This window comes from Wyeomyia smithii, chromosome 1 (genome assembly GCF_029784165.1).
Source record: "Wyeomyia smithii strain HCP4-BCI-WySm-NY-G18 chromosome 1, ASM2978416v1, whole genome shotgun sequence".
Taxonomy (NCBI): domain Eukaryota; kingdom Metazoa; phylum Arthropoda; class Insecta; order Diptera; family Culicidae; genus Wyeomyia; species Wyeomyia smithii.
Window position 1 is genome coordinate 148,385,408 of NC_073694.1, and position 20,546 is coordinate 148,405,953.

The 20,546-nt window shown below is 37.5% G+C and overlaps 1 protein-coding gene and 5 non-coding genes across 12 annotated transcripts in view; 3 read left to right on the plus strand and 3 right to left on the minus strand.

Annotated features, from left to right (window-relative positions):
- LOC129727911 (polypyrimidine tract-binding protein 2) overlaps window positions 1–20,546 on the plus strand; it is a 594,233-nt gene that overhangs the window by 107,602 nt on the left and 466,085 nt on the right. The gene's annotated exons all lie outside the window — the stretch shown is intronic.
- Trnag-ucc (transfer RNA glycine (anticodon UCC)) lies at window positions 1,929–2,000 on the minus strand. Its single transcript has one exon. It is a non-coding gene; the product is annotated as a tRNA-Gly (tRNA).
- On the minus strand, window positions 6,912–6,985 carry Trnai-aau (transfer RNA isoleucine (anticodon AAU)). The gene has a single exon. It is a non-coding gene; the product is annotated as a tRNA-Ile (tRNA).
- Window positions 7,656–7,852, plus strand: Trnal-caa (transfer RNA leucine (anticodon CAA)). Its single transcript has 2 exons — window positions 7,656–7,693; window positions 7,808–7,852. It is a non-coding gene; the product is annotated as a tRNA-Leu (tRNA).
- On the minus strand, window positions 7,923–7,995 carry Trnak-uuu (transfer RNA lysine (anticodon UUU)). Its single transcript has one exon. It is a non-coding gene; the product is annotated as a tRNA-Lys (tRNA).
- On the plus strand, window positions 16,116–16,187 carry Trnaw-cca (transfer RNA tryptophan (anticodon CCA)). Its single transcript has one exon. It is a non-coding gene; the product is annotated as a tRNA-Trp (tRNA).

Sequence of the window (20,546 nt, forward strand, 5' to 3'; positions counted from 1 at the left end):
AGAGAGAGAGAGTAAACGAGAGAGAGAGAGAGTAAACGAGAGAGAGAGAGAGTAAACGAGAGAGAGAATAAACGTGAGAGAGAGAGAGTAAACGAGAGAGAGAGAGAGAGAGAGAGAGAGAGAGAGTAAACGAGAGATGAAGAGAGTAAACGAGAGATAGAGAGTAAACGAGAGAGAGAGAGACAGAGTAAACGAGAGAGAGAGAGACAGAGTAAACGAGAGAGAGAGAGAAAAAGAGTAAACGAGGGAGAGAGAGGTAGAATAAAAAAAGAGAGAGAGAGTAAACGAGAGACAGAAAGAAAGATACTGACCTTCACCACGGTGACCAAACCCCGTCGCAGTCGTGGAGATGCAGAGGTAAACTCGGTGTCCGACAACAACGACTGTCACACCTTCTTCCTTATAATCTTCTTCTTTACTCTAACGATCGTAAGGACGTGGCCGCCGCCGTTATCGATCTATACAAAGCGGAAGCTACTGAATTGTACATTGAAGATGATAAACTAATCCCAAGGTGCCATATACGTGGTTCCCTGTGCAACTTCACTAGCTCAGATCCATCACGAAGCAGCAACTACGAAATGTTAGTAGCAACTCAAGTTCAAGAGAGAGAGAGAGAGTAAACGAGAGACAGAGAGAGAGAGAGAGAGTGAATGAAAGACAGAGAGAGAGAGAGAGTAAATGGAAGATAGAGTAAATGAGAGGGAGAGAGAGAGAGAGAGAGTAAATGAGAAGAAGAAGAGAGAGAGAGAGTAAATGAAATAATAAATGTGTGAGAGAGAGAGTGAACTAAGCAGAGTGAACGAAAGAGAGAGAGAGAGTAAACGAGAAAGAGAGAGAGAGAGTAAACGAGAGAGAGAGAGTAAACAAAAAAGAAAGAGAGTAAACGACGAAGAGAGAAAGAGAGAGTAAACGAGAGAGGGAGGGAGAGTAAACGAAAGAAAAAGAGAGTAACCAAAAGAGAGAGAGAGAGAGTTAAGGAGAGAGAGAGAGTATACGAGGGAGAAAGAGGAAACGAGAGAGAGAGAGAGTAAACCAAAAAGATATTGAGTAAATGAAAAAGGGAGAGTAAACGAGAGAGAAAGAATTAACGAAGCAGAGACAGAGTAAACGAGAGAGAAAAAGGGACGAGACAGAAAGAGTAAACGAGAGAGAAAGAGTGAATGAGAGAGAGCGAGTGAAAGAGAGAGAAAAAGTGAACGAGAAAGAAAAAGTTAACGACAGAGAAAGGGAGAGAGAGTAAAATATCAAAATAAGGAATAAAAAAACTGTATACTGTAAACAATTGCGTCGAAAGGAATTCAAAACAGAGTACACCAAAATAAAAACCGAAAAAAGAAAAGGAATATTTACTGGAAAAAATAGATATGAAAAAGAATGTTAGAGTGATAGCTTGCAGGAGGATATGTTAAGGTCGATAAGGAAGGAAGTGGGTTACTAAGTCTGAAGGAGAACACAAAAACACTATAACACGGAGCAGGTTACTCCTCAATAAGTAACACTGAAAAAAGGTAAAGAAAAACAAAAATATGCTAACAGCAAAAACGTGCAGACAATGCAACAAAAGATCAAAAAAACTACTGATCGCAGTGGGATCCATCCAATGAGAGAGATAGATAGATAGAGAGAGAGGGAGAGAGAGAGTAAACGAGGTAGAGAGGGAGAGTCAAGTATCAAAATGAGGGATGATAAATATGTACAAAAAAAAACGTTTATAAACAATAGCGTCTTAAGTGATGGAACAGAATACACGATAGATGACATGCAAATAAAAACTGGAAAAAAATATGAAAAAGAATGAAAACAAAGATATGTATAAATGCTAGGAAACGTTATTCAGCAAAAAAATGCATGAAAACTGTTAATAACGAAGAAATGGCAAAAACAACCTAAAACTGAACATTCCTACCTGGTATTAAAAAATATCCTGCGTCGGCCGGGAATCGAACCCGGATCAACTGCTTGGAAGGCAACTATGCTGACCATTACACCACCGACGCGCTCTGTTGCGATGCAAAACGAAGTTTCCGACGACTTCCAGTAACGCTTTACTGGCAATTTCGTGCCAGCTTTGTTTCTTGTTATATGACTTACACAATACGGTTAAGTTATCAGCATGGCATGTTATCAATCATGGACTGATACGATGTTTACGTACATTCCGATGTTTGCGCCCCTATGCTTTTGGCGATGACATTCGCTGAAGCTTGCCATGTTTGGAATCAATTACTCAACTCCTGCTTGCTTTGTGTTTCATTTTTCTGACAGAAATATATTCAAGACAAATAAGGCAGATCCGTTTCCTCAGTAGGAAAACATTGTTGTTTCGCCTGTCTCTGCAACTGATATGTTTTGCCAACAGGTAGAATTGAATTCAAAATCCTTTCATTCCCTTTTACTCGCAATAGGGCCTCCGCTGTTTGTTCCTCGCTTTGAAAAATCTTCCTGTCGCAACTTTTCGCTACAACGAACATGTGTTTATTCTAAACCTTTGAAATTTGATTGAATGATGCTGGCGATGGAAGGTAGCAATGCAGATGAAAAACAAAACGAAAAAAATTGGATCAAAAAACGAACTTAAACAGTGAACGTTCTATTTACTTTCAATGAATGCTTCGAATCTTGGTCGAACACGGGCGCCTGTTGCGGTTTGATTCCACGTTTTTTTTTTTTCATTTCGCCACGAGCGTTGTTCCCATTTTTTCCTATCCGACCGTAATTGTAATTAAACACGGTGGGAGTTATTCGTAGATGGTATTTGTTCAACTGAGATAACGATTTGATTAAAATTGTTCAAATAATTACGATTGAGAATTAGCGAGTGCCAAATTAGCTATCCTAAATTTCGAAATTGAAGTGGTATTCACTTCCCAACCGAATGCTGATAGCTGCACACTGTTCTAACCAATTTTACGAAATTTGATTGTTGCATGCCGCAATATCACAATGCGAAACTAAAGTTTATTTGAAGCTTGTATGCCAAACGTTCCAACTGAACGTTTTTGCTTCCTTTTGGAGTAAAACCGATGGATCGCACTGAAACAAATTGATTGATCTAGTTGCAATTCAACAGAAGAGGTTTGCAAACTCTGCGGTTATTCATGGTTGCACAGAATTGAATTTGTGTAACCACTCGGTAGCAAAAAATCTATCGATTCTTTGACAAGCCAGGTTCTTTTAATGGTAAATGTTATTGCTTTTATTCGACCGGGTTTATAAATGCTCAGAAGTTAAAAAAGCACAATAAAATTCTAAACCTGTCTTTTTGAAGTTAATTCAGAAAAAGTTGAGTGAACAAGAATCGCGTCGGCCACAGGCAGATTGGCAGCATATACTGAAATCCCAGAAAGCTGGACTGGACAAATTTGCATTTTATTTCCTGACTTTGAAGTTTACTCCTCGAAAATAATCAATATTTTATTACGCGGGCATCAATATCAACGCTTTTGTTGGCAGATGCAAAAATGATTTGCCCACCATTTTAAGAACATAAAATATTCGAATTTGAATTATATTCTAATTCTACACAATAATTCGTAATTTATTAGGTGCTTGAACCTCAAACTGATTTATATGATCTAACGTTACTAGAATATGAAGGCACTTTCAGTTCCGAATTTCCGTTGCCAAATTTTGGCTTTCGGATTTTATCTAGAATCGGATACTGGATTTTAAATACTTGATAGTTCAATTTATTTACATGGTACTACTGAACAGCTCAGTTTTGATAGTAAAATTACTGAAATTTAAAGTACTCAACTAGTTGGGTGGAAATGTTATGAAACTAGTATATTTAGATTTAAGTAATCATCCAACGTAGTTGTGATTTTCTTACAAGACATCAGTTTTAAAGCATTTCACCTCGCGTGTGCTCCGGAAAGCTATTCTTCTTAGTTTTATACCACTCCATAATATGAATTTTTGCCATGAATGGCAACATTTTTTTGTGCCGCTCTCCGAATCTAACATAGAACTAAAGTTTTGAGTTTGACAATTGTAATCAGCGAGTTACTGCTCCCTTGTATTCCAAAAGTTATTAAAGCTCTGGGTAAGTAAAACATGTTTTTATCGGGTGGCTCAAAAAAAATTTCTTCTGCTGTCAGAAAAATGGCAAAAAAATTATGAACGAAAATAATAATGTATTGAACATTTGAGAAAGGGCCGTTACTGCCTTCCGACGAAGCTTTCTATGATGTCGAAACAAGGAAGTTGTACGGCCTTCAAGTCGACTTTTGCATCTCTTGATTCCACCAATCAACTGCTTGCAGCTCGTTGATCACCTTTTATTTTTGTACCGAAGGAACCTAAAGGTAGATCCGTTGGGCTGCATATTTGGGGTACAAATGGAGTCGAGTGGTTGTGCAGTAATGTTTGTGTTTTTTGGCGTAATGCAATGATATTTTATCTGGCCAAAATGCATACCTTTCATCGGTATGGTATCGTGGAAAAAATGGAATTGAAATTTCGTTTAAACATTCCTTCTGGTATACATCTTAATTGATAGCCAAACCGCCATGATTTAGACAAGAAGAATAAGGTCTTTTGCTACCCACAACTCTGGCCGGTCTTCCACTACCTTCCTGGTGGATTATTGTTGAGGTTTTCAGGATATTATACACAGTCGAAACCGGAAGATTTTCGCTTTCAAATGGTTTGGCTTTTGCCATATTTTTGTGCAGTTCATAGCGAACTGTACAATGCGCTAGCAGAATGCTCCTTGTTTCGACGGCATTTTGAACAGAGCTGGGCATGCATAAACCAAACAAAAAATACTTGCATAAAAATGAGAGAGTGAGAGAGTGAGAGAGATTTTGCATGTTTGTTGTGAAGTAAGAGAGCCTCAAAAAAATTTCAAATTTATTTATAACTCGTTACTAGTAAAAAAATTACTTCAATTCAACAAGATCAAACAAGAACAAGAACTTCCAAAGCTCGTTAATTTTACTAAAGGGTGATTTTTTTGCCATTTGGTTTTTCGTGTATTCAGATTTGACAGTTCACGCGGGAGTTCTGACAGCTGTCAAAGTCAAATGTACTCAGTTTGGTTTGCCATTTCACCATGAACAGACTTACGCCTGAACAACGCTTACGAATAATCGAATTTTATTACCAAAATTCGTCCTCTGTGAAAAATGTTTTTCGCGCATTACGACCATTTCATGGTCGTCATAATCAACCTACTGAGCAAGCTATTCAAGCAATTGTGACAAAATTTCAAACCAGTCTTACTCTGTTGGACATAAACCCACCAACACTTATACATAGAGTGCGTACAGAAGAAAATATTGCTGCCGTATCAGCCAGTGTAGTGGAAGACCGTTAAATGTCAATTCGACGCCGTTCGCAGCAATTGGGCTTGTGTTATTCGACTACATGGAAGATTTTACGAAAGGATCTTGGTGTAAAGCTTTACAAAATACAGCTCGTACAAGAATTGAAGCCGAACAACTTCGAATTTTTGGTGAATGGGCCTTAGAACAACTTGCCGAAAATCCATTTTTTTTACCGAAAAATTGTGTTCAGTGACGAAGCTCATTTCTGGTTAAATGGGTATGTTAATCAGCAAAATTGCCGCATTTGGATCGAAGAGCAACCAGAGGCAATACAAGAATCGCCAATGCACCCAGAAAAATGCACGGTTTGGTGCGGTTTACACGCTGGAGGCATCATTGGTCCGTACTTCTTCAAAGATGATTTAAATCGCAACGTTACGGTCAATGGCGCTCGCTATCGCGCGACGATTTCTGATTTTTTTTGCCGGAAATGGAAGAGCTGGGTCTTGTTGACAATTGGGTTCAGCAAGACGGAGCAACGTGCCACACATCGCGCGAATCAATGGACATATTGCGGAATGAGTTCGGTGAGCAATTCATCCCATGAAATGGACCGGTGAATTGGCCGCCTAGATCATGCGATTTAACACCGCTAGATTTTTTTCTTTGGGGCTACGTTAAGTCTTTCGTCTATGCGGATAAGCCAACAACAATTCCAGCCTTGGAAGACAATATTACACACGTTATTCGCGAGATACCAGCCGAAATGCTCTAAAAAGTGACCCAAAATTGGACTTTTCGTATGTACCATTTAAAACGTAGCCGTGGCCAACATTTGAATGAAATTATCTTTAAAAAGTAAATGGCATAAACCAATTTATCGGCTTTATTTCCCAAATTCTTAAAAAATCACCCTGCATTAACCCTCTAGTGCCCAAGTTAATTTCTAGACGGGCTTCGGTAGAATGACTATGAAGCTAAAACACTTAAAGTTTGTGGAAGCCAATTGAGGTATTCAACACGCTATGGTAAATAACGTAGTTTATCATAACTTGAAATAAAACACAAATAATGTTTAGTAAACTGTTTTACCTTATCGATGTTTCATAGATTACGATTCACGCAGGAAACGTTAACAAGCATGAAATGGCTCATATAAAACATTCTGATGAGGGAACCACTTAACATCTAGAGTTAGTTTTTAGCTCATTATTGGTTATGCCAGATATCTCACTACCTTTCAGATTGGGTTGATAATACATTTTTTAAATAACTATATAAAATATAGTATCTGGTCAAACCCCTCCGGTTTCCTAAGGGTCCACTTTGTTCATAGTCAGCCTTATACTTATTATTTCATAATAAAACTATTCATGTGTTTTGTTGGTAAATACAGTACTGTTCATTTTTAGGTATCTAACTCAACTTTTTGTTCTTGTCCTTCTAGGGGATGAGATTGGGCTAATCTCATGTTTTTCAAGTGTTAATATAGCCCGTTACAATTTAAGCAACTATACTTATAGTATATCAGTATATATTACTCATAGTATAGTAAGTTATGAGTTTGCCCATAGACTACTTTTGTTTGACGAAATAAATGAAAATATTGAAATTTTGAAATGATAAAAATAATATAGTTGGCTCCAGAGAGGATCGAACTCACGACCTTCGCGTTATTAGCACGACGCTCTAACCAACTGAGCCATGGAGCCGCTCGATTGTAATGCTTAGGGGTAATCAACAGTAATACAATCAATTTCATTTGATTAATTCTGCTCAAAATTATAATATTGCTAAAGGCTGATATAAAATAATGATAATAATAATGGCGATGACACCACCGCATAATATGTCACGGTCATTTTACTCGTAGTCCCCGCTTGAAAGTTGCTAAACCGGTCAAGGGAAAATATTGTTGGTCTCACGTTTTGCAAGAGTCAACAATGGTGTAGAAGCTCTCCGCCTGTAGCGTCGTCGTAACAAGTAAACAACTACTGTCTTGGTGGTTGAGCGCATCTGCCTTCTACTGCGCATGTCATCACCGCTCATTTTAGTAACAATGCGATAGTGACTCACTACGCATGCGCGCGCACCCTTCACTGTATTGTTGATTGCGACAAATTTTTTCGCGAAAAATTCTTGTAGAAGTGCGCGGGTACGTCCAACCGCAGTAATATCTTCTACAAAAAGTGCGGAAATTGGATTTGCGCACTTTTTGTAGAAGACACCTCATGATTGGTTATACCCGCGCACTTCTACGGCGTTTTGCATGCATCTTGCGAGATAAATTCTCCCGCAATCGACAATATGATGTGAGACTAGGATCGGTCGGTCGAGCTGGCAGCTAGGCTGGAATCGTTTTCCTTCGAACGTAGGGCAGATGTCAGGATGGCCGAGCGGTCTAAGGCGCCAGACTCAAGAGTAAAATCTTACCATCCTAGTGTTTGGGGGTTTCGAGCACCATCAGGAAAAGGATGAATTGAATGATGATGACGATAATTCCCTAGCACGTGTCCGATGGGTTAGAATGAGCGTTCTGGTCCTCTCTGAGGGCGTGGGTTCGAATCCCACTTCTGACAAATTTTTTTTTATCACCCAATAGCATGTAATAAAAAAACTTGCATAATTTAATAATTAAAAAATATCACTCGCCCGAATAGGGACTTGAACCCTAGACCGTTGGATTAAAAGTCCAACGCTCTACCGACTGAGCTACCCGGGCTCCCTGCCAGTCCGGATGCTTTGAGTTGTACTGCTTTTCCGAGGCTTGCCTGTGACTACTCGCTAAGAATTGAGAACTGTGCGAGTGAGACAATACACGAAAACCAGCAGCAAGATTCCGTCCTTATGTTTGCATGGCTAGCGCGTGTATTTTTCTGTGTGTACACGTTTATTTATTCATTTCGTTGCTTCCTCCTTGGTGAGGGCTGCTGAAGTATGGCAGCTGTGTGCTATACAGAACAAACATGTGCCGAACAGCAAACGGTGGGATTATACGGTAAGATGTAACAAGCTGGAGATTTTGCTTTGGATTAATTTGATCCATGCTAGCAATGATCATTAGTCACTGGGAACATAATCGCTAAATGGCTATCTGATTTGTCAATCTAACTGTGGTCATAATAATAACTAATAAATTATTTAATTAATTAATTTAAAAGTCGGCTGATGATTTGTTTGGAATAGCTACCTATAGTCTATAATCATAATAATGAATGAAATTGATCATGCAAAGATAGGAGATTTTTGTGGATAATTTCAACCTGAACATTTTTATTTCCCACAAACAAGGTTTAAATAATCGTTTTATAATTTTATATCATATTTATCTATTTTGACGAAGTGAGAATGCTAGCGTAAATCGACAAGTAAATTTTGATAGCAAGTTACTAAATTATCAAGTTATCAGTCTTGTTGGGGGTGCCAGAAAATAAGTGACAGGAGTGCAAATAGCTCGTCTAGCTCAATCGAGCGAAAAGCAAAAAACACTTTCTCAGTGTACAAGTAAGTATATACAAGTATAAGTTAAAGAATACTGTACATAGATGAATATTAAGAAGAAGGTAAGCATAAAACAACATCAGAAATGATTACATTTAATCATGATGCAAGCATTGAGATTTGCAACCAAGTTGAAATAGGAAAATCAACTATTTCAAAATACTATTAACAGCGAAAAAAGAATAAAATATATACAGCTCTAGGTGTTGTATGATATGCCGACGTATGACTAAACACTGTAATTAGTGGGATTTTTAGTTGCAAAGATTACGGAGTCAACAGACAGAATCAATTCGTTTGTGCAGTGTCTTACATATTTTATTCCCAGCCTTCCGTTAAAATCTATTTTATCAACATATATAGGAACACTCTGAAGTATGTCATTTATGCACTCTTGGCGATATTGTGCCTGTAGAATTTTTTTTGTTCAAACAACACTTATTTGACACTGCGCAAGCCTATCGTTGTTGTTGGATAAGCACCAAGAATTTTTTCTAATGCGTCTAAATCAGACATAATTCTAGGCCACCGTTTTCTCCGTGCCTGTAAGCAACTTAACAGGACGCTTAAACAAAACCTATTGGCTAAAACACGCGCTCGAAAGTTGTGCGAGAGGGTTTTTAAGAAGTACACAGGGTAGTTGGTTATGGACAACGAAACATGAAACGAAACGAAGGCTTTTATCACGAACAAGACGATGGACACAACGTTATACAAGTAAGAGTGCCTCGGAAAGTAAGCTCAACCGTTTATTAACGCACACAGACGTCAAACTGTTAAGTTTTTGCAGGATTAAGCAGGCTGATAAAAATAATTTTGACTATCGGAATTCTGTGAAAATTACAGCCATTCTTTTTCAATTTTCACTTCCAATGAGTGCAGCACCCTTTCATACATACTAGAATTTCATCCTTAAAACGAGCTGTTATGCTTCGATGAAATAATTCACGAGCATCGTTCACGGTTACGAAATGAAATCTTTCTGAAAATCCAACCAAAGGATGACCGTTCCTTTAGTGAAGCGAGAATGACATTATAAACGTGATGCTTGCTATCTTTATCGTAATGAAACGTTTAAATTTCTTTCGTGGAGTATTCGCGTAATGCTAATGTACAGCACAGATACCGAGTTTACAACATTACAGTTCACACGATTAAACTCAAAGTAATAAATTTCCAGAAAATTTGAAACAGTGAACACAACAGCCCTGCTGCCACTACAACCGGGAGGTAGCTCAGTGATTCCGCGATAACAAAAGTGGATTTCATTATAAAGGATATCAGCCTACCCAATTGTCCCCAATTCCGCCCAATCGAAATGTGCTGGGCAATAATCAAGAGAAAAATGGTTGCACAGATAGCGAGACATTGGAACAAACTAGTCACTGATGTGGATCAGGCATGCTTGCAGAAACTGATGGCGCAAATTCCAGGGAAAGTTTGCAATTTTATCCGGCGATTGACGAAGTAATTTGCTTATATTTTTCTCTTAAGGTACAATAGAATACCTTCATTTTAACTAATTAGCATGTTTCCTATGTCAAATCAACACCAAGATAGAGTTAATTCATTTATTCCGGTTCCTAATGGATAATCTTGATTACCACACCAGGCATAGATTGATTGCTGAGTCTAATGTTGTTTATCACTCTAACCTGATTTATTTTTTAAAATAATAGACAGGTGACTTTCAAACATGACATCTTCGTTCTTTCTTTTGGTATCTTGAAACTGATTAAATTTTTTTCTGATTCTGCACGCAAACTTTCCTTGTTACTCTAGAAGCAATAGCGCAAAATTGCCTTAAAGGTAACAAACCTATTACTTAAAAGGCAATAAAATTCTTCCCCAGTCAAGTAACAACACATACTGTCATATATTTAGCACGTGTTACGGGAGTTCGACTATCTAATAATGGTCGTTTCAACCACATGCACGATTTTTTCTGTCAAAAACTGCTCCCTTTCCATCGCAAGAAAAAAAATTCACACACCGTCGCATATGTTGCACATATTACAAGTTTCTTCAATCTCCAATTCATCCGGTGAGCGTGTATTAGTTCGCGCGTTGTATGCATACGGAGTAGAGAAAGAATATGACAAGAGCTGCCAAGCAGCATTTTCCCCGTCATAGAGTATGCAAACGTTGATGATTTCAAAGACTTGAAATGCATCTCCAAATGACATCACGATCTGTAAACTGCGTTAGAGAAAAACAAAAACATTCGCTTTCTTGCAAGCTATCCAGAAAACATACTCATTGGTTCATGGAAACTCATTTGCACCTGTTTGAAAATACAAAATTCGTGCCCATCCAGAACAATATTCGCAACTTCGGCAACTCTGTTCAGACAGTATAACATATTTTCATTTCAAGTAAACACTGGGGGACGAAACGAAAGTGTTTCTAATTAGACATTTGAGGTTGACGGGTGAGATTCTCATTATGTGTGGATGGAGAGGACAAAAATTAATCTGATCGTTGCATCAATACAAATGCAGCGAGTGAAGTTTTGCTAACACATGCATTGCGGTGCTTGGCTGTATGTTCTCCTGCAGAAACACATACAAGCGTGTGGCCGTCATATTTTTTGTTACTTTTTAGTTGTTACTAATTGTGTATAATGCGCAGTCATAAGACACAATAAATAATAAAAAATTGCCCCAAAGTAATAAAATGTTCCCCGTTTGCGTTGGGTGTGCTTACTAGTCTAGTCTAGTCTAGTCTACACTAACAGATTAATTTTTTTTTCTGATTCTGCTTAGTGATAAAATGTTTAAATTGACCTGAAATTTTATGTAAGCTTCAATATATTTGTAAATACACTAAAGTCGCTTTTCACGCGGGGGATACGTGCCGCGTAGAAAATACCACGTAAATTCCGGAGTCCGTGTAAAAAAAGTGTAAAGCATATGAATCCGCGTAAAAAAAAACCGCGTAAAGTCCGGAATCCGCGTGAAAAAGCCGCGTAAAAAACCGCGTGAAAAGCGACCTTAGTGTATACATTTTCGACAAAAACTAATTTGTTATCGTTACTTTTTCCATGAACTAGTACATGCAGGAAATTTTTTGTTATGTATCATCTTTGCTTGGCAGTTGTTGCAATTCCGGTCATCCGCTTCGGCAACATAAGGAACCAGCTACCTACCTTTTTTTAGGAGGATGTAGAGCTTAACTTGATTAAAAACAAGAAAACTAAAAAATAATCGCTCGTTTCGGGCACATGTGTGTCAAAATCGAACCGTGCCAAAAGTAAAACGTGCTCAAATCAAACAGAGCCTGTCGACACAAAATGAAATATAAAACTATAGTCGACGTAGGACAACTAAGTGGACTTGTCTTGGATACCACCCTCCTACTTTTTTAATATTAAATATATGATGAACATTTGATATTTATAATAAACTTGGTGGAGCAATTTTCGAGCAGTTTTTCTATTCATGAGTTTTTAAAAAGTTTGAGAAACGGGTAAACAAATTGTCTATGAGAAAAGACCTGCTTCGCGTTCTTAATTCAGTTAAATGACTTATTAATATCCACAGTTAAAAATCTGGCGAGTTTTATAATGAGGCAGTCCACGCAACTTCGCAAATCGATGCTGATCGATCGTTTCAGATTTCGCTGAAACTTTTCACAGTTGTTTTTCAGTTTTTCATGTAGTTTCGCGACTGCTGTTTCAAAATGACCGATCCAAAATGGTAACTGATAAATAAAATCTTCTATATCAGAAACATGGCTTGTTTGGTTGAAATGGTGTCTTCAGAAAAGTTGCAGGTAATAAACGTGTGGTTCTAGAAAAAAATATATATACTGTTAAAATACTTTTTTTCCTGTGCCACATTTTAGAAATTGTCACAAAATATCAAACATCTCAAAAAGTACCTGAAAAAAATGATCGATTATAGTGCAAAAACAGCGCGTTGGATTGGTATCAGTGATTAATTTTTAACACTTAAACACACCTAAAAAAAGTTCAGAGTAAGAATGTCAAAATACTCAATCGTTTTTGACCAAATTTTGACAGACAGTAGTACGTATTGTACTACTGTCAGCAGTTGCGAGCTTACATGAAAAAACTGATAGCATAAAATGACCTCTTTACCAAAAAGGAAGAACTGTGAAAAGTTTCAGTGATATCGAAAACATCATGCTAAAAAATTTTTTTTTTACTATTTTCCATGGAATGTCTCTAATATAAATGACTGCTGTGTTTTATTCACTACCACTTACCAAGGAAAACTAGATTATTTTAATCAGCAAAAATCAAGTTGCATTTACATGATTCACCCAAAGTTTCGAAAGCTTCGTTCCAGCAGAAGGTTCCCAGAGGAACCTAGGCTGGCCAACGTCAGTCGAATATTTCTTAGCACAAAGCTCGCGCATATTGCCCCCGACTCCAGTAGGTGTGTGCTGGAGATTGAAAATAAACATTATCAAATTACCGGAAGGCACGTGTGTGTGCTCTTGATCGACTTCCTACCCTTCGCAGTCGGGACCAGCATTCATTCCGGTGGTGTTGTTGTGCGTTGGTCGACGTTGAAAAATACCACGAGCGCCACGTTTCCAATTAGTCACTTTTTAATATTTCAATCAATTGGTATTGGGAAAGGGAGAGGGAGGGTATTGGTTTGAACCGTGGTAACCCAACTGATGTTTCTTCAAAATTATGTGGTCTTGTTTTATCCACCGATTCCGGGAAGGTTTTGTTTATGAGTGCTCAGGAATGTTCAACCTTATATTCGATCATTTCAACTCTTTTGTGTATTTTTGTACAATTCTGAACTTACGGCCTCAATTTTTGGAAAACAATCTTTTGGAACTGTCTCTTTTTGGAATTTCATGTTAAGTTGAAAAATTGCGTGAAAAAGTCTAAAAATTTAGATTTAAACTCAAATAACTCAACATGTTTTGGTGATATTCGTACAAATCTGTAAATATTTAAAAAATCATGTTTATCCCCTTTCCAAAACTGCTGGTCAAGAAATGACTGAGTTAAAAAAAATGTATGCGCTGAGGTTCAAAACCGTATTTTGACCATAACTTCAAATTTTAGAGGTGTTCGGAAAATTTCTAGTATGAGCGAATGTTACACTCAACAAGACCTACAACCTACACTAGGTCACTTTAGAAGTTCTTGCATTTTTTCTCCATTTGTAGCACCGTGAATTGATTGAGCGATAGAAGCCAAAAATTCCTGTTTTCATTAAAAATATATAACTCAGCAAAATATTCACTGTTTTTCACAAAACCACTTTTGTTTGATTCATCATTGAATACACTTTCAAAATTTTAGTGTATTTGTAGTATCTTTCTCACGAAAACAGGTGGCAAATTTTAAGTTTGTTTGAAATATTGCGTGAAAAAGTTCAAAAAGTTAGATTTAAACTCAAATAACTTAACATGTGTCAGTGATATTAGTACTAACCTGTAATATTTTGAAAGCTCCGTTGATTTTCTTTCCAAAACTGCTAAAATATTAGAAATCGGTTCAGAAATGACTGAGTTAAAAAAAGTTGTATGCGGTGAGGTCCAAAAAACCGTATTTTGACCATAACTTCAGATTTTGGGGGTGTTTGGAAAATTTCTAGTATGAGTGAATGTTACACTCAACAAGACCTACAATTTACACTAGGTCACTTCAGAAGTTCTAAATCGCTGTAGCACAGTGTAATAATTGGAGATCAACTTACTGCAAACAGTTGATTTGTAGAATCAAAAGCTGCATTCGAAAAGTTGTCGTGAAGGCCGTACAACGCTCTTGTTCCAGCATCATAAGAAAGCTTCATCGAAAGGCCGGTAACGGATTTTTCTCAAATGTTCGATTTTTTTTCGTTCATGATGAGTGTATCTTCATAAGAAATAAATCTTTTTTTTTAAGTTCACCCACCTCTGACAGCAGTAAAAAAAATAAAAAATTTTAGTTGTCACCCGTATTGGCACTCATTTGAAGATTTCAGTTGTAAATAGATACAAGTTACAGTTGCTCTCTAGGATGCAAATAAATCTCATCAAGTGTTTCTTGCAAGCGATACTTCATAAATTTTTCGTGTGATCATTAAGGACATTTCATGCGAATATTAAGTTGTCAGAGATCAACAGGCTTCGAAAGAATATTTCAGATTTGATGTGAATTTGCTAAAATATTTTACCACGTTTACTAAAATTACCAGTTCTCTAACCATGTTTGAATTTATTGTTTTAAATATTACACCAACATTAGTTAAATTTTTCGAGCTAACGAACAATTTAAATAGCGTATCTGTTCGCAATTCGATCCAGAACGGTATCAGGCTTTCAAAACTGGCGCTCTTCATCACACTATTGAGCTTTGGTGTGTTAACATAAAGCAATCAGAATTGAGGGCGTAATTTTTATTAGCACTATATATATACTGTGTACTGTGGTTCTCATTGTTTATTTTGGTTTTTGTTTGATTTATTCTAATTCAGCTCGGTCATTTTGGAGCATATGGTATGTTTTTCGGCTCCAAGTAAAATACTGGCAACCATTTACCTTTGTTCTAACCATTCGTACCTCAGCCTCCAGCAGTACCGACCACCGAGCGAGTTTTATGAGCGGCGGGTCGGCCAGTTCGAGTTTGTAAACTTTGTTGCTCATTTTTGGTGTATGAAGCGTAACTTGCCCTATACCTAGTGGTTTTTTACCACCAGCAAGGGATGGTGGCCAACAAAGCGTTTGGCGTTCGCAGCAAAAACATCAACAACCACATTCAAGTATCGAGTAAACATTGAAAACACGACTGAACCGAGGTTGATTTTATTATAGTTGATCGTTGGTGCAACATGCACGAAAAACTCGCCTCGTCTATACGCCGAAAGTTGCGGTGGTTTTGGTTGGTGACTGGGGCTATCCAGGCGGTAACAGCGATGAGCTTTGGTGCTGACATATGCGAATATCAGGGTATAGGTTTATTTTTGTCATTGTACCTTGGTTGTGTGGAGGACGCGGGAGGCGTAGAGTAACCGTTGGATGTTTGCACGATTGCGTGCTTCTGAATACAAAGCCAAAGTGGTTGATTGTCAATTTTTGAATTGGTAAACACACCGACGTGGGGCACCACTACGTAGCTGGGGGCTGTGTGTGTCATATTCTCACGACGACGTTATCGAAGTGGTCAACAATTTATTATTAAATTAGCTGTTCTCCCTCTAGCCACCGCCGGCGGTGTGAGTTTTCTCGCATATTTATTTTTTTTTTTATCTTTGCTTTGATTCTCTGATTCGGAAAACACTTGTTCTTTCGCGTGATAGAAATAGCAACAGTGTGCGGATAATGGAAGGATGAAATATGCTTGGAAATGTACCACCGGCGAATGCAAGCGACTCCGTGGCGCAACGGTAGCGCGTCTGACTCCAGATCAGAAGGTTGCGTGTTCAAATCACGTCGGGGTCAAAGCTGAATTCTTTTTACCGTTGGGTTATGAATTTATTCTTAGGAAAAATGGTGAATGTTATTTTTAAATAAAATAAATAAAAAATGGGAAAGGTCAACAATTTATTTCACTTTTGGACTTGTACAAGAACAATAGCAAAATATCCCAAATTTTTTGATAAAAATCCTCATTAACAAAATAATTCGCGAGATCTCAATAACCCAATTTAGGTTCATATTCAAGAAGAACATTCCTCATCGAAGCATGTTTTGATAACCTGGTCGCAAATTTCGCTTAAAATACTAATGATCTACGAATTGTGGCCCAGTAAAATACTCATGAAAACATAAATTTTTTTCACTGATTGATAACGTAGTTTCAGGTCAATTTTTGTTTGATACTTTGATTGTCGTCTTTTCTCTCCGGATGATCGTATCTTTTGTATAATTTCATAGATTCATAGAAAAAATTTAAATTTGCAAACCAGGAACGTAGATTTTTTGTTATATTTTGCATAATATAGGCGCGAACCCTGATTATTTCTGTAAAAAATGGGGTAAACCTTTGAGAAGCAAAAAAAATTAGACAATGTTTTTGGGTTTATGGTGCGACGCACATTTGTTCTGACAATCCGTTAATTCATTCTGTGCAACTTCGCATTAGTGTTAGTCATACTAGTCGTGTTCTCATGTCTCGAACAATTTAAGTTCTAAAATATGGTGAATCTTGATTTCTTGAGCTTTGTTACTTTCATGCATACATCATTAATTGGTTTTTTCTCTGAAATGTTCTAGAATTCCTATTAGATTTACTGAACATAAACATTTGATTTTTGTTCTCATGTTTTGTTATTTGATAAATTAGTTTGGTTTCAAGTGTGCAAACCTTATGTCAACAACCTTCTCAGATTTGGCTCAATGTTTGGGTAATTGTTCATATAAGGTAACTATGCAAAATCCTAACTTTGGTGCCGATTTACCCACCTCTTGCTCCATAGGACTCTCCTATTTTTTTTAAGAAAAGTGCATTTTCAATCAATAACCCTTTTTTTTTTTAAATAAATTTGTATAAATAAACTAATCAACTATTTTTGAAGAAAAACTGTTAAAGAATGTTGCAATAAACATATCTTTTGGAGACGAAAAATTAAATTACGTTCTGATGAAATTGTCAAATTTGAAATCAGAATATGCCGATTTGTTCAGAAACATAACTTAATTTTTCGAATGCAAAAATAACATATTTGGCAACTGTCCACTAAAAAATGAGAATAAAAGAACGGGTCCAGAGAAGAGCAAGTTGGAACACGATCGTTAGACGGAAGCCGCGGTTGCAGCTTTGATCCTGATGATGAGTTACTTCGTATTATCGGTCTTCCAATTATCCTTGTACAGCATTTTTGTATATATCACATTTTATGAATTTTGTGATCCACGATTTGTGAAGTTACAGTAACATTACTTTATATAAAATTTTTATCTTCAAATTGTCCCCGCAGTGGCATGAAGAATTTATATAAGGTAATATGCCTTCTCACAAGGCTTATTGTGAGAAGGCATATTACCTTATATAAATTCTACTGCTTCAATTGGAAAGAATTGTTTATTCTACCTGGCCATGGTTAAAAATTGTAGTTGCTCTTAGGTTTTGAACATTTGTTGCTGCTTAAAAATACTTTCGTTTTATTCAAAAATTTGTCTGCAACAGAACAGCACATATCGTGCAGTAAAAAATAATGTTTTAAAGTCCTAAGACTGTGGCAGACTACAAAAAAAATGAAATGCTTATTCTCTAAATCATACCATGTTACCAACAATTCACCGTACGCTGAATATATCCCAATGACATCGACTTGACTGATATTACTTTCACATACAAAGCGATCGCAGAACAAAGTAATAGCGCCTCCTCCGGCGTTTCCATGTAGGTGTCAAGACAAATGAAGCTTGTCATAAAGGGGACAACCCTCGCGCTTACTCTTCACACATGCCAAGTTTTTTCCGGCTTGTATTACCGTGCGACCGAAGCGCCGAAAACGGCAAACGGCGGGTGGCGATGGTGTGACAACGCCATGATAGATGGGGCACTACTGTTGGAACTTGGGCCTCAGTAAACGAAACTGGGTTGAATTAGAGATAGATAATTTTTCGGTTCTGATTCTTGCTTGGGGTCAACGGTAGAGGAGTCCCTCGTGCCATCGCAGTGTGGATCATCAAAAATGCGGTGCAGCAGCAACAACCGAGCGATTGCCACAAGGACACAATTCAATGTCCTAAATTTGTTGATGGATGAAATGCGCCATGGTAGGGTTTTTTATGGTTGGTAGAAATGCTGTGCAGATTGAAAGTACTTAAACACTGTTCTATCGTGTTTCATTTTTATTGGGCAATTGCTCATTTTGTTCCTAAATCCCCCGCTTCTCCCAGCTCAGCCTAGAAATTTCACTAAACAATTATCATTCGAGAGTATTGTCGGACGCACTGCTGTTTTTTCGTTGATGTAGTTTTCCTCTTCTCCTACTTTTGGTTTTTCTCACGCGGTTGGCGTTTCTTGTGTGTCAAAAATTTGAAATAAAATAGATGAATGGTCTATTTCGGGTTTCTAGAAACAAAAAAAAAAAAACGATGGATTAAATCTAGCCGCTACCGCCGGCGTCAAATAAGCAGTTCGGAAGAGCTGCGGTATCGTTGTAATTGAGTATCTGCTGTCGCTACCGTCGCTTCCGTAATGGATGTGGGTGGGTGGCTCAATGGAACATGCTTTCAAAGAAAGATTTTCAGAATTATAGCTTATAATTGTGCTTCAAAATTATCCTACTGACAAATGCCTCATTTTAATAGGCCCGAGGTGTATTTGTTTTATGATCATTATTTATGTTCAAGGGTTATTAAGTCGGGGGAAGTGTAGTAAATGAGTATAACAGTGGATTGGCAAAAGTCTTAGTAAATGCTTATGTAGGCTATTCGAACTCCAGACTCAAGCTTAAATCGACATATATTTCACTAATCTGCACGCTTTCCAACGGTTAAATAATTTCTCTATTTTCAGTGCAAAAAGTTTTTCTCGCATTCCTGTCTATTGCTGTCGAAATTGACGGGATATTTTGCATACTCGTTGGAGTACCAAAAAACTGTCAGCAACTGAATTCGTAAATATTTTGGCGTCAGTACCTATTTCCATCACTAAGTAGCGTTGATATTTATTGTGTCATTTATTAGGAAAACGAAATACTGTTTGTTGGGATCATGCAAAGCTAAACATATCAAACTTTTGAGTTCGCCTTCTGGTTTTATATGTAATCATATTCTTCTGAGGTGTAAACTGCTTTATTGGAGCGTTTCGTCTATGTCACGCGGGGTCAGACAAATAGTTTATAAATGCCCCCTTCTTCTACCTTTTCCGATGATCACACCCCACACCAAACCACCTATTGTCCGCTCGTGTGTGGGTTGGCATGGTTTATTCGAAACGTTGGAAAATATAAACATTTCCCCGTGCAACTTTGATTTACGCACGTTGTTTCCTGGCATTCATTGCAAGGCAGCTTTCGTAATTTTCGTCGGCTTTATAGTAACTGCTTTTGCCGTAGCCGTCCGTCCCGAACCAACCAGCGAAGTGAGAAATTTGTTTACACATCATTTTTGCTCCCGAATCTCTGAATTCATGATTTATGATGGAGCTGGCCGCGTGCCCGTTCGGACAACACATAAGTGAAAATATACTAAAATGGTCATTCTCTGGTAGTTAATTGACAATCGCTTGGGGCTAGGGAAAAACGGCCAATTTTTCTATTACGATCTGGTTAATGTTAAATTATGTATTTATTTCGAAATGATGATTCTTGTTATTCGTTGGCATGCATTAGATATTCCTTCTAGCTGCGTGCTATTCATTCAATCGTCGCAACGTAGACATAACATCAAAGTGTTTTATTTCGCAAAGAAGAAATTCCTCCTCATATTAGTATGTTGTCATTTCATTTGTTTCAGCACCTCGGGTAACATTATGCAAATGTGCTGCTTGAATTGATGATTAGAGAAAAACTGAGAACTTTTTAAATCAGATAAGATTGCAGTCCTCCTGTGTTAAAGTTAGGATGTTTGCCGCGTCTTGCAGCATCAATACTTTGTTTTGAATAACTCATCAAAACCCTCACTAACTAGCTGATCCTTGTTTCGTAAACGATAAGCGGATTTACTTCGCAACAGCGGAGCCGATGGGATAAACCATAAAAATTAATTAACGAATAAAATTTAGTGGCCAATAGTTTACCCTCTCCTAAGTAAATCACCGTGCGTTTCCATCAGATGAACTGGAACAACAATGACGGTGCATTTGAGCTTACAGGAAAGGGAGGATGATTGAAATTTATGCATAAA